At 36.7% G+C, this 15,613-nt stretch overlaps 1 protein-coding gene and 1 non-coding gene across 2 annotated transcripts in view; one reads left to right on the top strand and one right to left on the bottom strand.

Moving 5' to 3' along the window:
* The window catches only part of Unc5c (unc-5 netrin receptor C), a 356,375-nt gene that overhangs the window by 257,124 nt on the left and 83,638 nt on the right, over positions 1-15,613 (bottom strand). The gene's annotated exons all lie outside the window — the stretch shown is intronic.
* On the top strand, positions 5,347-5,478 carry LOC114085630 (small nucleolar RNA SNORA40). Its single transcript, XR_003581517.2, has one exon. It is a non-coding gene; the product is annotated as a small nucleolar RNA SNORA40 (small nucleolar RNA).

The raw sequence follows: 15,613 nt of genomic DNA, 5'->3' as shown, positions 1-15,613 counted from the left end.
AAAGCAACGGGTGAGTCCTGACCGGCTCTCAGCAGGATCCGGACCGAGAAGCAGTTTCCGCGGGCTCCTAGCCCTGGGCCAGCAAAATTTCTACATTTTTAACTGTGAATTTTTACATTCTGTACACAGTGTATGGTGGCATATATCATCCACATCTGAACCCAGTTGGTTTCTTCCTGTTCATGAAATAATAGAAATTGTTTTCTTTTCTCATTTGAAACTGTTTCCCAGAAGAATGCCAACTCCTTAGGCCATCAATAGACATGTGGAAATGTGAAGACATCTAAGGAAGGGGTTCCTGTTCTTAGAAAGAAGTATATATGAAGAGTGAAATGCAATATTCTGCAGTGTTTCAAATCTGTAATTGAACAGATCCATACATGAACACTGGACAGAAACTGTTTTAGTGAAGGTGTCAAATAAAATGTATACTAATGCCTTTATTAATAATTTTAACCTGATATTTATGGAAACAGTAAGTCATTGAAATTTTTAGTTATATTTTATCATCCTAGTGAAAATTCTAGGCTCTAATTGTGTTTAAAGTCAGAAGTGTTTGTCAAACACTGGAGACACGCCTTTCATTACATCAAGGCCTTCAGATGACAATGGAGAACTTGGCTTATACCCAAGTCTCTTACTTTCATCTGACACAAACAACCCTGAACTATTTACATTTTATTTACTCCTTTTGGTTTGTTTCCAGCAGAAAGGAGAGTTTGATTTTATAAGAATCTGTTTCTTTCCTCCGTACATTTAAATTGGACAGAACAGATAATAAATCTACCCTTTCTACTGTGTGAGTGTTGCCCCTGATCATTGTGGGTGATTTGGTATTATTTAAGCCAGAAGGCGGTTTTGTATTAATGATCTGATGTTGTTGAATCCCACTGTGAAAAACGACTTTGTGGTAACATTCCTTTAGGTTCCTTTCTCAATTTCTGTTTCCCTTGGTAAGAAAAATATATTTCTTACTTACCTATTTTTTACAGTGTTATTTAAATAACCATGAGTTTGTATTGTCATGTGCTTCTACATGCTATACAGTGCATGCCCTACAGTAATCTAAATAGTCAACTACTCAACTACATAGTATATATTTTATTTTCTAAAATGCTTATTTGAAAGAGATGAACTAAAATGTGTATATAGCTATTCTAGTTATCATGTCTTGACATAAATAAAGTAACGCCTCAAATATTTATCAAGGTTCTATCAATTTCCAGGAATTAGTGAGGCTTGGGGCTAACAACGACCAAGGTAATTATCTATTTTGCCATAAGCTTCAAAGCCCTAAAAGACTAATGGAGTACAGAGAATGTATGTAAAAGTGCCTAAAATTTTGCTTGACACATGAGAGTCAATAAATGTCTGTGATGAAAGCTAATGATATTAATATTGATTCCATATAATATAAGGATGATATTTGTGTCATAAAAATGTGAGAAATACATAATTTAAGGAGCAATTAGTTGAGTATCACTGGTAGGGTGTTTTTTATATTCAGAATTCTCTTGAAGTCACAACTTAGAAGTCTTGTTACTCTGACCTTGTAAGTGGCAGATGAATCAAATGACACATCTAAATAAACCGATATACAGAGAATTTATTCCAAATGGCAGGCATTGCTGATTTAAATGAGGTTTGAAGTCCACTATAGCAACTGGAAACTTTTCCTACTCATAGCTTAGTAAAGTTGTGTTCATTTCCAGAAAAGAAACACTGACGGAAACATATGAGAGAAAAGGAGGTTGTCATTTCTGAGAAGCTATTGAGAAGCTACTGGTTTTATTCCTTCATCTCCAAATGGCTCCAAATGTAAAACCTAGACATGTTGATCATCAGACAACAGTGATATAGTAATGTCACTAAAGTTTACTCTTTAGTAAAGTAGGTAAATTAGAAATTCCTGTCATAAATATACATTATGGAAATGCAGGCAGACCTTAGCATTTGCTACACTTTGAATCATATTTAGTCTTGTATTACTAAGAAAGAATATTACCTTGCTATTTTGTCTAAGATAAGATTGATGAAAAATAATAAAATACTATTAGGAAAAGGGCACTGTATTATTTCACATCTTAGTCAAAAGAGAAAGCAACTATATTTTTCAAGACAGAGTTCTTTTGACAAGCATCTCTTTAGTTCAATTATAGCCATTGTAAAACATTGAGATAAATGCTAAATTATTAATATAACTATTTTGAAAGCTACATTTGTTTTCTCCCTTACCCTATTATATTTAAAAACTTAAAAAACTCCAAGAGTGAATTTTTGTTTTCAAAATCAATGTGGCAATTACAGCTCTGGAAACATTATTCTAAGTTGCAAGTCAGAAAAGAATATGTTGGTGGTAAAATTAAAACTCATACACACAACCAAAAAAACTGGAAGATAATCTTTTTAAAGCAAGTATGTGTGATTCCATAGACATAGCACGTCAATTAAAAGAAAGTGATAATCCATATGGTACATTATTTTTAAACTGTCTGTTCTAAAACTTTGCTTCAGTGCTGGATTTACCTTGTTTTCACATATCAATTTTTCACACAGGAGTTTTTTTTTTTTTTCCTTTAAACCTCTAGTGAGAAGTATTGGTTAACACAAAATGAATATGCTGTAATACTTTCTCTGAAGCCCTGCAGTCAACCCTTTGCATATAACTTTCCAATAGAAAAAGCAAATCCCACATACTTCATTTTTCCCTAAAGAGCAGCATGAGATTTCCAATTCTTTGCTCGAACACATAAAATATTAAGAGCCAATTTTCAGCTGCACCTCTGTCACTTCCATTATCATTCTACACGTCCAGAGGTGATAATGGACTCTGTAAATTGCAGTCTTTCTCCATCCCAGACCACTGAGGCTTTCACCGGGGGATGGTTCCACACAAAGGGTGGCCCAGATGTATGTTAATGGCACTGAGCAGGAAGCAGCAGACACTACCACACAGGATAATGTGATGTGCTACCCAGAGGACAGACAAAATGAGCAGAAAACAATTTTCTTAGATATTCAGTAAAAACAAAGACCTGTTTGTCCCTACAAATCCAACGTGTAGCACCATCTTTATAGAGCCTTGGGAAAAGATTAAAACACACTCCTAATGCCCCACCTGTGACAGAATTGTCTCCCTAAGGTAACACAGAATGAGACTTCGTGGACACTGAAGTTTAAAGAATTATGGACAAGGCTGTTATTTCTTATTGCTTTTCACACATACTGCATAGATCTGCCAGCATTAGTGGAATGATCTTCCAACATAAAGTGAAAAGAAAACAGAGAGACTGAAAGAGAAAAGGGGTGGGGGAGAGAAAGAGAGAATAAGGTAAAGAATAATCCTTTTCTTATCCATTGCTGAAGTGAATGCTCACTACTCGTTGTGGTAGGCACTTCGTGTACCAGAAGCAAGCTGTTTAGTAGGATATTGGATGAGGTTGATATTAGGTTATTAGGTTTTCAAAAGTTTTTTTTTTTTTTTTTTTTTTTTTACTGTGCCATGCAAAATAATTGAACATTAGGGAAATATACAGGAAGAAGGAAGAGATTAGAAACTACACTGGCTTTTCCATAGGCACTCATGGTAGTTGTCCCATTCTAACACTGGCTAAATGTTCAATGACCAAACCACCAGACTGCTCTGGGGCTGGGGCTGAGAGTGGGTCAAAAAACAGGGTTGTATAAGAGGAAGGAATACCTAGGGACTGAAAAGAGGCAGAACAAAATCAGATTGTGTCACCCTTGTCATTAAATGTAGTTCTTTTACATGTTAGACAATAATACCAATGAGATGTCCTCCTTGCTTAATATGCTAATGAAGTTCAATAAAACTAAGTAAGATCAATTTTAATTCCAAAAGTATATCTTGGGAACAATTTTCCATTTCTCAAAGTAATTTCAGGAAAAGCTAGAAAGGATAAAGAAAGAAAATTGAATGAAGAAAGAAAAAAGTAAAATCATTTCTCTATTAATTTAGGATCAAATATTATCAGTGAGCTCTTCTTCTCTTTTTCCTCCCCTTTCCATTCCCTTCATCAAACACAAAGCACCCAGATATATAAAGGCACTGTGCTAAGCACAAGGGTGAAAGGGGAAACACATCCACCAGTGATTAGGGTCTTAAAGAAAGACAAGGAGCACATCATTATCATACAACATGATCCTTGCTCTGGGAGGTATCAGAAGGCTGCTTTGGATGATACTTCACCATCCTGTCAGAGTTTCCAGAACTTAGGATTTCACATCCTTTTCTTCCACGTCTCTTAACCAAGAAAAATGGGGAATTAAATCAATATGCATTGATTATGCATTTAATATGCATACACAGAATTTGTAATTTATACATATGTTTCAAATGAAAACATTTGAAATATGACAAAAGGCAAGTCCACAGAGACCCTCGGAGGAATGGAGGAGGCAGAAATGGGGAGTGATTATTTAAAAGCTGGGGAGATGTTTTCCTGGGTGATGATAAATATTTGAAAGTAAATAGAAGTGGTAGTTGCAGAACACTGTCAATATACAGAATAGTCCTGAACTGCATACTTTAAAACTGCTGTTTATATATTACATGAAGCTTAACTGAAAATATAATTGAAGTACTTTAGATATTTTGTGGCCATTTGAAATAGGAATTCTGAAGAATCACAGAAATTAGGAAAATCAACTAGTCTCTTCTGTTTCTTGCTAACTCTACATGCAGAAAACTGTGATATTATTTAAAAAAAAATCAGAAACGTCTGATGTAATTGGATAACCAAAGCAAGGTTACCACCTTTGGTTTTCCAGAGCAAGGTTAACATCTTTGAGAGAATCTTTAAAGTTCACAAGATTGTACAGTAGCATAATAGGAGGTTCCATATGACAGAATATGCCAGGATTCTCAAAAACTTTATTTTCTATGAATTTTTAATGATGCAAGTAATTTTTCAAGGTCATTGAGCAAGCAATCAGTTATTCAGACATTAAATTTGTTCACAGTTTCTTGGCAGCTTTGCAAGAAAACAAGCAAGTGGGATTTGTGGGGGAGGGGAAATGATACACTGAAGAAGAGGTGAATTAGAAGTACTGTATAATTAGCTGTAGGTAGAGTTGATTCACTCTTCAAGTTGGCAAGCTGAATGTTCTTCACTAGGTGTTCTAGAAAGTAGAATGAAGCATTATAATTAGTCATTTTCTGGCTGCAAGTCTGGTTAATAGCATACATATGCATATATTTTTAAAATGTCTATATCTATAAAACTAATTTTCTCGTGATTGGACTAATTCAGTACCAAATATCTGAATGTTTCTAATTTTCCAATTAAGTTCATAGGAAGGACATTAAGAAATATACACTTAGATTACTTGTGTATATTTTTTTGTTTAACTTGTGGATAAAGATTTAGAGAAATGTGCAAAAACTAAATCCTCTTCCACAACCCACATCTCATTGTTTAGAATGAGTTTTGATAAGAAGAAATGTTTTGGGACAGGGATGTAGCTCAGTTGTGGAGTGCTTGCCTAATGTGTGTGAGGCCCTGGGTTCAATCCCCTGTATCACACAAATAAAACAAAACAAAAAACCAAAACAAACCAAAAAAAAAAAAAAAAAAAAGGAATATCATAATGCAAAGACAGTGTAAAGTAATGAGGTACTTATAACCATAAAGTTGGTTCCAGGATTGAAGATTTTAAAATTAAAAAGCAGAAGATATAATGGAGATCTTAGACATATTGATTTAGTACTACAGTTTTCATATTGACATGACACATCCAAGATGGCCTTAAAATACTCATTTTGGTAACATGTCCCAAATATTCTAGGTGGGAAATTTGAATTGTCATAAGTATGTCCATAATTTAAGTGGAGAGAAAAGAAGCTCAAAGAAAAAAATGTGCAAAGCTCTCCTGAGGATAAATCATTACTCAGGCTTCAGAGAAACAGAAGTAAACTTGATGGCAGTGGAAGGAATCACATATGGAATTCCTTCAATGAAAATTTATTGACTTTAAATAAATAAAATATATACTTATTAATACTTGCATCCCCGAATAAGATATCCTTCAGAAACTTTAAAAAAATCAAGAAATTATATTGTTCTCTAAATGTTAAATTATAAAAAAACATAATAGAGCAAGAGAGGGGTATGAAGATGTAGATATATCATAAAATAGTGTCCCAATCCCCAGAGAAAACTACTGATCATGTGGAATCATATTAAAAAGGGAATCACAGAAATCAATATTCAAAGTACCTTTTAAATATTTTTCAGGACAGTGTGAACTTTGGGCAATAAACTGCAATAATTCTCTCCCTTGGAAAAGTCATGTTTAAGCCAGAAATAAGTGTAAGAGATTGTATTGTTCCCTCCCCGTTAGCCAAACCTTCTCTTCTGCATTTGGTGCTCATTTGTAATGGCCCAAAGTCACAAAACATGATTTAGCTAAATCTTCTTAGCAAGCAACATTTACTACCTATGTGTCCATTTGCATCCACCCACCAAGAGAACCAAGAGAAAATATTCACTCATACAGACCTTAATATTCTTGTCCTAGAGATACTAGATCTTACTGTAAACTTGACATTCTATATGATTCAACTTTTAGGTTATGTCCACCATGTCCATTGGGGTATTACATTCCATATAACAACTATGATTTTTATTTTAAATTGAGGTTTTGGGAGGGCATATCAGTGTACCCATGAAATAGAATTGCATCCACCAGTGACTAAAACCATAAGTCAAAGAGCCATCCAGGTGGGAGCTGATTAGCCAAAGTAATGACTGCTACCCAGAGAGGCCTATGGGTAAGAGCTGGGGCTTGCTTGGGTGAGAAACACACAACCCAGTGGCTACTTAGTGGCTGCATGTAGAAGTACTCTATTTCCTTAATTTTAACTGCTGTGCAAACAATGGCAATGAGCATAATAAGGGGATGAATACCTTTATAAAGGAACAGACCACCAACTATCTAATAGAGATTAAAAACTGAGAAAAGTAAAGTAAAATGTTCAAGTAAAATCAAACAAAAGGGTAAGTTAATTTCATATGTAAATCTTCCACATATGAGGAGGACATACAAGTTGTAGGATATGGGGGCAGGAGATGGAGAGCTCATGGAGTTGAAGGAATATATAATTAAAATTGTGTCACATGAAATAAATAGAATAAATTCATGAAATTTAAATACAACTAAAAGGAGCCGCCACCCGCACCCGCAAGGTGGGCAGACCCGCGACCCAGTGGTACATGGGCGTGGTAGGAGGGGCAGGGCAGAGCCGCCGTTTGCGCTTGCAAGGTAAACAGACCTGTGACAGCCTGGCGGGTCAGGCCCAGTGGCCTGCCAGTGTGGTACACACATCACCCCAACTGGAGTAGGGGCAGAGGAGATCCTTTTCCCACGCCCGGATTAGGCCCTGCTGGTGTGGTGGTCACGTGACCCCAATTGGAGTGGGGGCGGAGAGGAACCGCCACCTGTGCCCGCAGGGTGAGCAGACCAGTGATCAACCTGCAGATCAGGCCCAGGGGTCCTCAGGCGTGGTAGGAGGGGCAGGGCAGATCCACCGCCCGCGCCTCCAAGGTAGGCAGACCTACAACAGACCGGCGGATCAGGCCCAGGAGCCTGCCGGCGTGGTACAAACACCACCCTAATTGGAGTAGTGGCAGAGCAGAGTCGCCGCCCGTGCCAGGAACAGGCCCAGCGTCCTGCAGGCGGGGTAGTCACGACACCCCAATTGGAGTAGGGGCAGAGCAAAGCCTCCACCCGTGCCCGAAAGGTGGGCAGATCTGTGACCGACCAGCGGGACAGGCCCAGTGGCCTGCCGGTACGACAGACACGTCACCCCATTTGGAGTAGGGGCAGAGTAGAGCTGCCTCCCGCGCCTGCAGGGTAGGCAAACCTGCAACTGACCGGCGGATCAGGCCCGGTGGCCTGCCGGCGTGGTACACTCGTCACCCCAATTGATGTAGGGGCAGAACAGAGCCGCCGCCAGCTCCCAGAACAGGCCCAGTGACCTGCCGGCGTGGTAGCCACGACACCCCAATTGGAATAAGGAGAGAGCAGAGCCGCCGCCCGCACCTGCAGGAAAGATACGCAAGCAGTATGAAAAGACAAGGAAAGAAAGGACCACAAGCAATGCAGGTCAACGCAACTTTAGAAGACGTAACAGCTGCAGCAGATGGAATGTCAGATAAAGAATTCAGGATATACATACTTCAGATGATCTGGAGTATCAAGGAAGACATTAAACAGCAAAATCAGACAATGAAAGATCACTTCGACAACGAATTACGCAAACAAATCCAGGAAGCAAAGGATCAACTATACAGGGAGATAAAGGTTATAAAAAACAAACAAACAGAAATCCTAGAAATGCAGGAAGCAATAAACCAACTTAAAAACTCAATGGAGAATACTACCAGCAGAGTAGAACACTTAGAAGATAGAACATCAGACAATGAAGACAAAGTATTTCAACTGGAAAAGAACATAGACAGCTCAGCAAGACTGTTAAGAAACCATGAGCAGAACATCCAAGAAATATGGGATAACATTAAGAGACCAAACTTAAGAGTCATTGGGATACAGGAAGGTACAGAGCTCCAAACCAAAGGAATGAGAAGTCTATTTAATGAAATAATACAAGAAAACTTCCCAGACTTGAAGAATGAGACAGAATCCCAAATCCTAGAAGCCTACAGGACGCCGAATGTGCAAAATCATAAGAGATCCACACCTAGACACATTATAATGAAGATGCCCAACATACAGAATAAGGAGAGAATTTTAAAAGCTACAAGAGAAAGGAAGCAGATTACATTTAGGGGTAAGCCAATCAGGATAACAGCTGATCTTTCAACACAGACTCTGAAAGCTAGAAGATCCTGGAATAACATATTTCAAACACTGAAAGAAAATGGGTTCCAACCAAGAATTGTGTATCCAGCGAAATTAAGCTTCAGGATGGAGGATGAAATTAAAACCTTCCACGATAAACAAAAGTTTAAAGAATTCGCAGCTAGAAAACCATCTCTTCAAAACATCCTCGCCAAAGCATTACAGGAAGAGGAAATGGAAAATAACAATGAAAACCAACAGTGGGAGGTAGGACAGTAAAGGGCGGGGGAATAATCAAAGAGGAAAACAAACCATGTTTAGTAACAGAAATAAACAAATATGGCTAGAAGAACAACCTATATCTCAATAATAACCCTAAATGTTAATGGCTTAAACTCACCAATTAAGAGACACAGGCTAGTAGAATGGATCACAAAACAAGACCCAACAATATGCTGCCTACAGGAGACACATTTGATAGGAAAAGACATACATATGCTGAAGGCGAAAGGTTGGGAAAAATCATATCACTCATATGGACTTCTGAAACAAGCAGGAGTGTCCATACTCATATCAAATAAAATAGATTTCAAGCCAAAGTTAATCAAAAGAGATAAAGAGGGACACTACATACTGCTTAAGAGAACCATACACCAACAAGACATAACAATCATAAATATTTATGCCCCAAACAATGGTGCAGCTATGTTCGTCAAACAAACTCTTCTCAAGTTCAAGAGTCTAATAGACCACCATACCATAATCATGGGAGACTTCAACACACCTCTCTCGCCACTGGACAGATCTTCCAAACAAAAGTTGAATAAGGAAACTATAGAACTCAATAACACAATTAATAACCTAGACCTAATTGACATATATAGAGTATACCACCCAACATCAAGCTGTTACACTTTTTTCTCAGCAGCACATGGATCCTTCTCAAAAATAGATCATATATTATGTCACAGGGCAACTCTTAGACAATATAAAGGAGTAGAGATAATACCATGCATCTTATCTGATCATAATGGAATGAAACTGAAAATCAACGATAAAAGAAGGAAGGAAAAAGCATACATCACTTGGAGAATGAACAATAGGTTACTGAATGATCAATGGGTTATAGAAGACATCAAGGAGGAAATTAAAAAATTCTTAGAGATAAATGAAAACACAGACACAACATATCGGAATCTATGGGACACATTGAAAGCAGTTCTAAGAGGAAAATTCATTGCTTGGAGTTCATTCCTTAAAAAAAGAAAAAACCAACAAATAAATGATCTCATACTTCATCTCAAAATCCTTGAAAAAGAAGAGCAAAACAATAGCAAAAGAAGTAGAAGGCAAGAAATAATTAAAATCAGAGCTGAAATTAATGAAATCGAAACAAAAGAAACAATTGAAAAAATTGACAAAACTAAAAGTTGGTTCTTTGAAAAAATAAACAAAATTGACAGACCCTTAGCCATGCTAGCGAAAAGAAGAAGAGAACTCAAATTACTAGCATACGGGATGAAAAAGCCAATATCACAACAGACACTTCAGAAATACAGAAGATAATCAAAAACTATTTTGAATCCTTATACTCCAATAAATTAGAAGATAGTGAAGGCATAGATAAATTTCTTAAGTCATATGATCTGCCCAGATTGAGTCAGGAGGATATAGACAACCTAAACAGACCAATATCAATTGAGGAAATAGAAGAAACCATAAAAAGAATACCAACTAAGAAAAGCCCAGGACCGGATGGGTATACAGCAGAATTTTACAAAACCTTTAAAGAAGAACTAATACCAATACTTTTCAAGCTACTTCAGGAAATAGAAAAAGAGGGAGAACTTCCAAATTCATTCTATGAGGCCAACATCACCCTGATACCTAAACCAGACAAAGACACTTCAAAGAAAGAAAACTACAGACCAATATCTCTAATGAACCTAGATGCAAAAATCCTCAATAAAATTCTGGCGAATCGGATACAAAAACATATCAAAAAAATTGTACACCATGATCAAGTAGGATTCATCCCTGGGATGCAAGGCTGGTTCAATATACGGAAATCAATAAATGTTATTCACCACATCAATAGACTTAAAAATAAGAACCATATGATCATCTCGATAGATGCGGAAAAAGCATTCGACAAAGTACAGCATCCCTTTATGTTCAAAACTCTAGAAAAACTAGGGATAACAGGAACATACCTCAATATTGTAAAAGCAATCTATGCTAAGCCTCAGTCTAGCATCATTCTGAATGGAGAAAAACTGAAGGCATTCCCTCTAAAATCTGGAACAAGACAGGGATGCCCTCTCTCTCCACTTCTGTTCAACATAGTTCTCGAAACATTGGCCAGAGCAATTAGACAGACGAAAGAAATTAAAGGCATAAAAATAGGAAAAGTAGAACTTAAATTATCACTATTTGCAGATGATATGATTCTATACCTAGCAGACCCAAAAGGCTCTACAAAGAAACTATTAGAGCTAATAAATGAATTCAGCAAAGTGGCAGGATATAAAATCAACACGCATAAATCAAAGGCATTCCTGTATATCAGCGACAAATCCTCTGAAACGGAAATGAGGACAACCACTCCATTCAAAATATCTTCAAAAAAAATAAAATACTTGGGAATCAACCTAACAAAAGAGGTGAAAGACTTATACAATGAAAACTACAGAACCCTAAAGAGAGAAATAGAAGAAGATCTTAGACGATGGAAAAATATACCCTGTTCATGGATAGGCAGAACTAACATCATCAAAATGGCGATATTACCAAAAGTTCTCTATAGGTTTAATGCAATGCCAATCAAAATCCCAACGGCATTTCTTGTAGAAATAGAGAAAGCAATCATGAAATTCATATGGAAAAATAAAAGACCCAGAATAGCAAAAACAATGCTAAGCAGGAAGTGTGAATCAGGCAGTATAGCGATACCAGACTTCAAACTATACTACAGAGCAATAGTAACAAAAACAGCATGGTACTGGTACCAAAACAGGCGGGTGGACCAATGGTACAGAATAGAGGACACAGAAACCAATCCACAAAACTACAACTTTCTTATATTTGATAAAGGGGCTAAAAGCATGCAATGGAGGAAGGATAGCATCTTCAACAAATGGTGCTGGGAAAACTGGAAATCCATATGCAACAAAATGAAACTGAATCCCTTTCTCTCGCCATGCACAAAAGTGAATTCAAAATGGATCAAGGAGCTTGATATCAAATCAGAGACGCGCCGTCTGATAGAAGAAAAAGTTGGCTACGATCTACAGTCGGTGGGGTCGGGCTCCAAATTCCTCAATAGGACACCCATAGCACAAAAGTTAATAACTAGAATCAACAAATGGGACTTACTCAAACTAAAATGTTTTTTCTCAGCAAAAGAAACAATAAGAGAGGTAAATAGGGAGCCTACACCCTGGGAACAAATCTTTACTCCTCATACTTCAGATAGAGCCCTAATATCCAGAGTATACAAAGAAGTCAAAAAATTAGACAATAAGAGAACAAACAACCCAATCAACAAATGGGCCAAGGACCTGAACAGACACTTCTCAGAGGAGGACATACAGTCAATCAACAAGTACATGAAAAAATGCTCAACATCTCTAGCTGTCAGAGAAATGCAAATCAAAACCACCCTAAGATACCATCTCACTCCAGTAAGATTGGCAGCCATTAAGAAGTCAAACAACAACAAGTGCTGGCGAGGATGTGGGGAAAAGGGTACACTTGTACATTGCTGGTGGGACTGCAGATTGGTGCAGCCAATTTGGAAAGCAGTATGGAGATTTCTTGGAAAGCTGGGAATGGAGCCACCATTTGACCCAGCTATTCCCCTTCTTGGTCTATTCCCTAAAGACCTAAAAAGAGCATGCTACAGGGATACTGCTACATCGATGTTCATAGCAGCACAGTTCACAATAGCAAGACTGTGGAACCAACCTAGATGCCCTTCAATAGACGAATGGATAAAAAAATATGGCATTTATACACAATGGAGTATTACTCTGCATTAAAAAATGACAAAATCATAGAATTTACAGGGAAATGGATGGCATTAGAGCAGATTATGCTAAGTGAAGCTAGCCAATCCCTAAAAAACAAATGCCAAATGTCTTCTTTGATATAAGGAGAGTAACTAAGAACAGAGTAGGGACGAAGAGCAGGAGAAGAAGATTAACATTTAACAGGGATGAGAGGTGGGAGGGAAAGGGAGAGAGAAGGGAAATTGCATGGTAATGGAAGGAGACCCTCAGGGTTATACAGTGGAGGAGGTAGAGAGAGAGGAGGGGAGGGGAGGGGAGAGGTGGGGAGGGGGGAGGGTGGAGGATGGGAAAGGCAGCGGAGCACAACAGACACTAGTATGGCAATTTGTAAATCAATGGATGTGTAACTGATGTGATTCTGCAATCTGTGTATGGGGTGAAGGTGGGAGTTCATAACCCACTTGAATCAAAGTGTGGAATATGATATGTCAAGAAATTTGTAATGTTTTGAACAACCCACAATAAAAAATTAAAAAAAAATAAATAAATACAACTAAAAGATTGTTTCCTATGCAAATATAAATAAAGAATTATTTGTTTAGAAAATTAAAAGCTAATAAGAGTATTTTCTAAGACTATAACTTCTTCAGATAGAAGAAATGACTTTTAATATCATGAATAACATGAACAACAAATATTTTGTTAATCTGTATGTTCAATGTTCCCAGAAAATTCTATGCATTTTCAATTCTTTATTAGCTATTCTTAAATGAATTAGAAATCAATTGACATAATTTTAAATGAGCAAATTAAAAGCAAATTAGAAATTTTCACCAGCCTTTATCTAATACTTATACACATATTTAAGAAATATTTCATATCACACTTTTCAATACTGCTTTTTATAGTTGATTTTAACTTGAGTTAAGAAACATCAGTTATACATCTATTTTATTATTTTCCTTTTTTGAGACATTTTATGTATACTGATTGTAAATAAATATTCTTTAAAATGTGGAAAAGGGAATCATTTTTCATATAGAATACAGATTTGTCCAGGGTTTTAATAAAAAATGTTTCTTAAAAAGCAAATATGAACAAGAACACTTTCCCTGTCTTCTCTATCCATCTGCCAAATTTCGCTTTCAAAGAATTGTGGTGACAGTATCAAATACTCTTGCCATCCTTGTCACTTTTCGTTTGTTTGAGAAAGGCACAAGAAATTCTCCTCTAAGGAACTAGAGAGAGAGAGAGAGAGAAACAGCTGAAAGTCTTCTGGTCTACCTCCACATTTCCTATTTGCCTGCATTTCATGCTGTTAATATTTTAGCAGCTGTAGTACCAGGGTCCAACTTAAGTTTTTAACTATTTAATTCTGAAACCTCAGTCATAGGCTGGAGAAAAATAGCTACAACTGGAACCAGAGATAACAGAGGTAGATGTAGAGGGACAGATTGATTCACTTTTTAAGAAAAAACATACAACAAAGAAACAGAGACCTCAGTCTTACAAACAAAACGGACTTTATTCTGTCAGCAATGGAGGGCTTGGAGGAGGACCTGCACTCAGAAGAGATGGCAGCCCTAGCCCACACCTTGATTTCAGACAGAGTATTGAGCAGAATGCTTTGCTAACCTATGCCTGGGTTCTTCTCCTATGGAACTCTGTGAAATGTGAACAGTTTTCTTTCTAGTGCTAAAGACTAGGAGAATCAATTTATTCTTAAAAGCAAGTCCAAAATTTCCAATCTAAGATAGATTTGGTTGCTTCATAAGGAATGGGAAGAAAAAAACTAAATAGCATATAATATTTGATATAGCATCTGATGCCTAGGAATACATATTATAGAGATAGCTGTGTTTTTATCAACATTTCCTTTGTTCCCATTTCTGTTTGGACATAAATGGTTTATGTGTGTATGTACATTTTACCCCTCACTTATAGTTTTCTTATTACATTGCTTCAATGCAGCTTTCAAGGAAATGAGCCTTTGAGGAACCCGCTAATAACCAAGGGCCAGAATTTTCTTAGGGCTTTAGAAACTTCCAATGAACCAGAGTGGTACCTCCTGTTGGAAAGAGCAGGACTGTATCTTCCAGTATTACATTTATATTCCTGTTTTGGCTGGAAAATAGGAGTCACTGAGATAAAAATGTGGTTCAGGGATGTCTACATCACATCTTTCTACCAACAGGATTTTGTGCTGAATAAAGTTTTTCCATCATGTAAAAATGATTGGAAAAAAACTTCTATTCTTCCCTATAGATACATTTCTCTTTTCATAGAAGCTGACAAATTTGTAGTTTGTCTTTTATACTTCTTCATTTTTTTCCCTAAAGCTACAAATTCTTTTTCTTACTTCTTTCCTTTGAACCACAAAATTTGTAGCCCCTAAGTAGAGCTAACTGAAGAAAGGAAGAACTTCAGTTAGATCTCTTCTCAGGTCTTTCAGGATTAAAATTCATTTTCCCAGAGTGGGTTGATTATTAAAATATATATTATCTCTGTCAGATAATAGGTACTAATTGAAATCGGGTTTAAAGGGATAAATGAACAATAATGATTAAATTGTATTGAGTAAATTTTGTAGCTTTGTATGCTAATTCCTTTAATCCCCATAATAATTCAATGAATGAGTAATGTTATTAACAACATTTAATAAAATACTGAAGTATTCAGTGATCCCCAAATTCAGATGTTATGGCAGGAATTTCTATCCATCAGTTTAATTTTTATCACAATATTTTATAATTTATGTAAATGATAAATGAGTTATAATT

The sequence above is a fragment of the Marmota flaviventris genome, chromosome 7 (genome assembly GCF_047511675.1).
Source record: "Marmota flaviventris isolate mMarFla1 chromosome 7, mMarFla1.hap1, whole genome shotgun sequence".
Lineage (NCBI taxonomy): Eukaryota > Metazoa > Chordata > Mammalia > Rodentia > Sciuridae > Marmota > Marmota flaviventris.
This window is presented reverse-complemented; position numbering and strand designations above follow the sequence as displayed.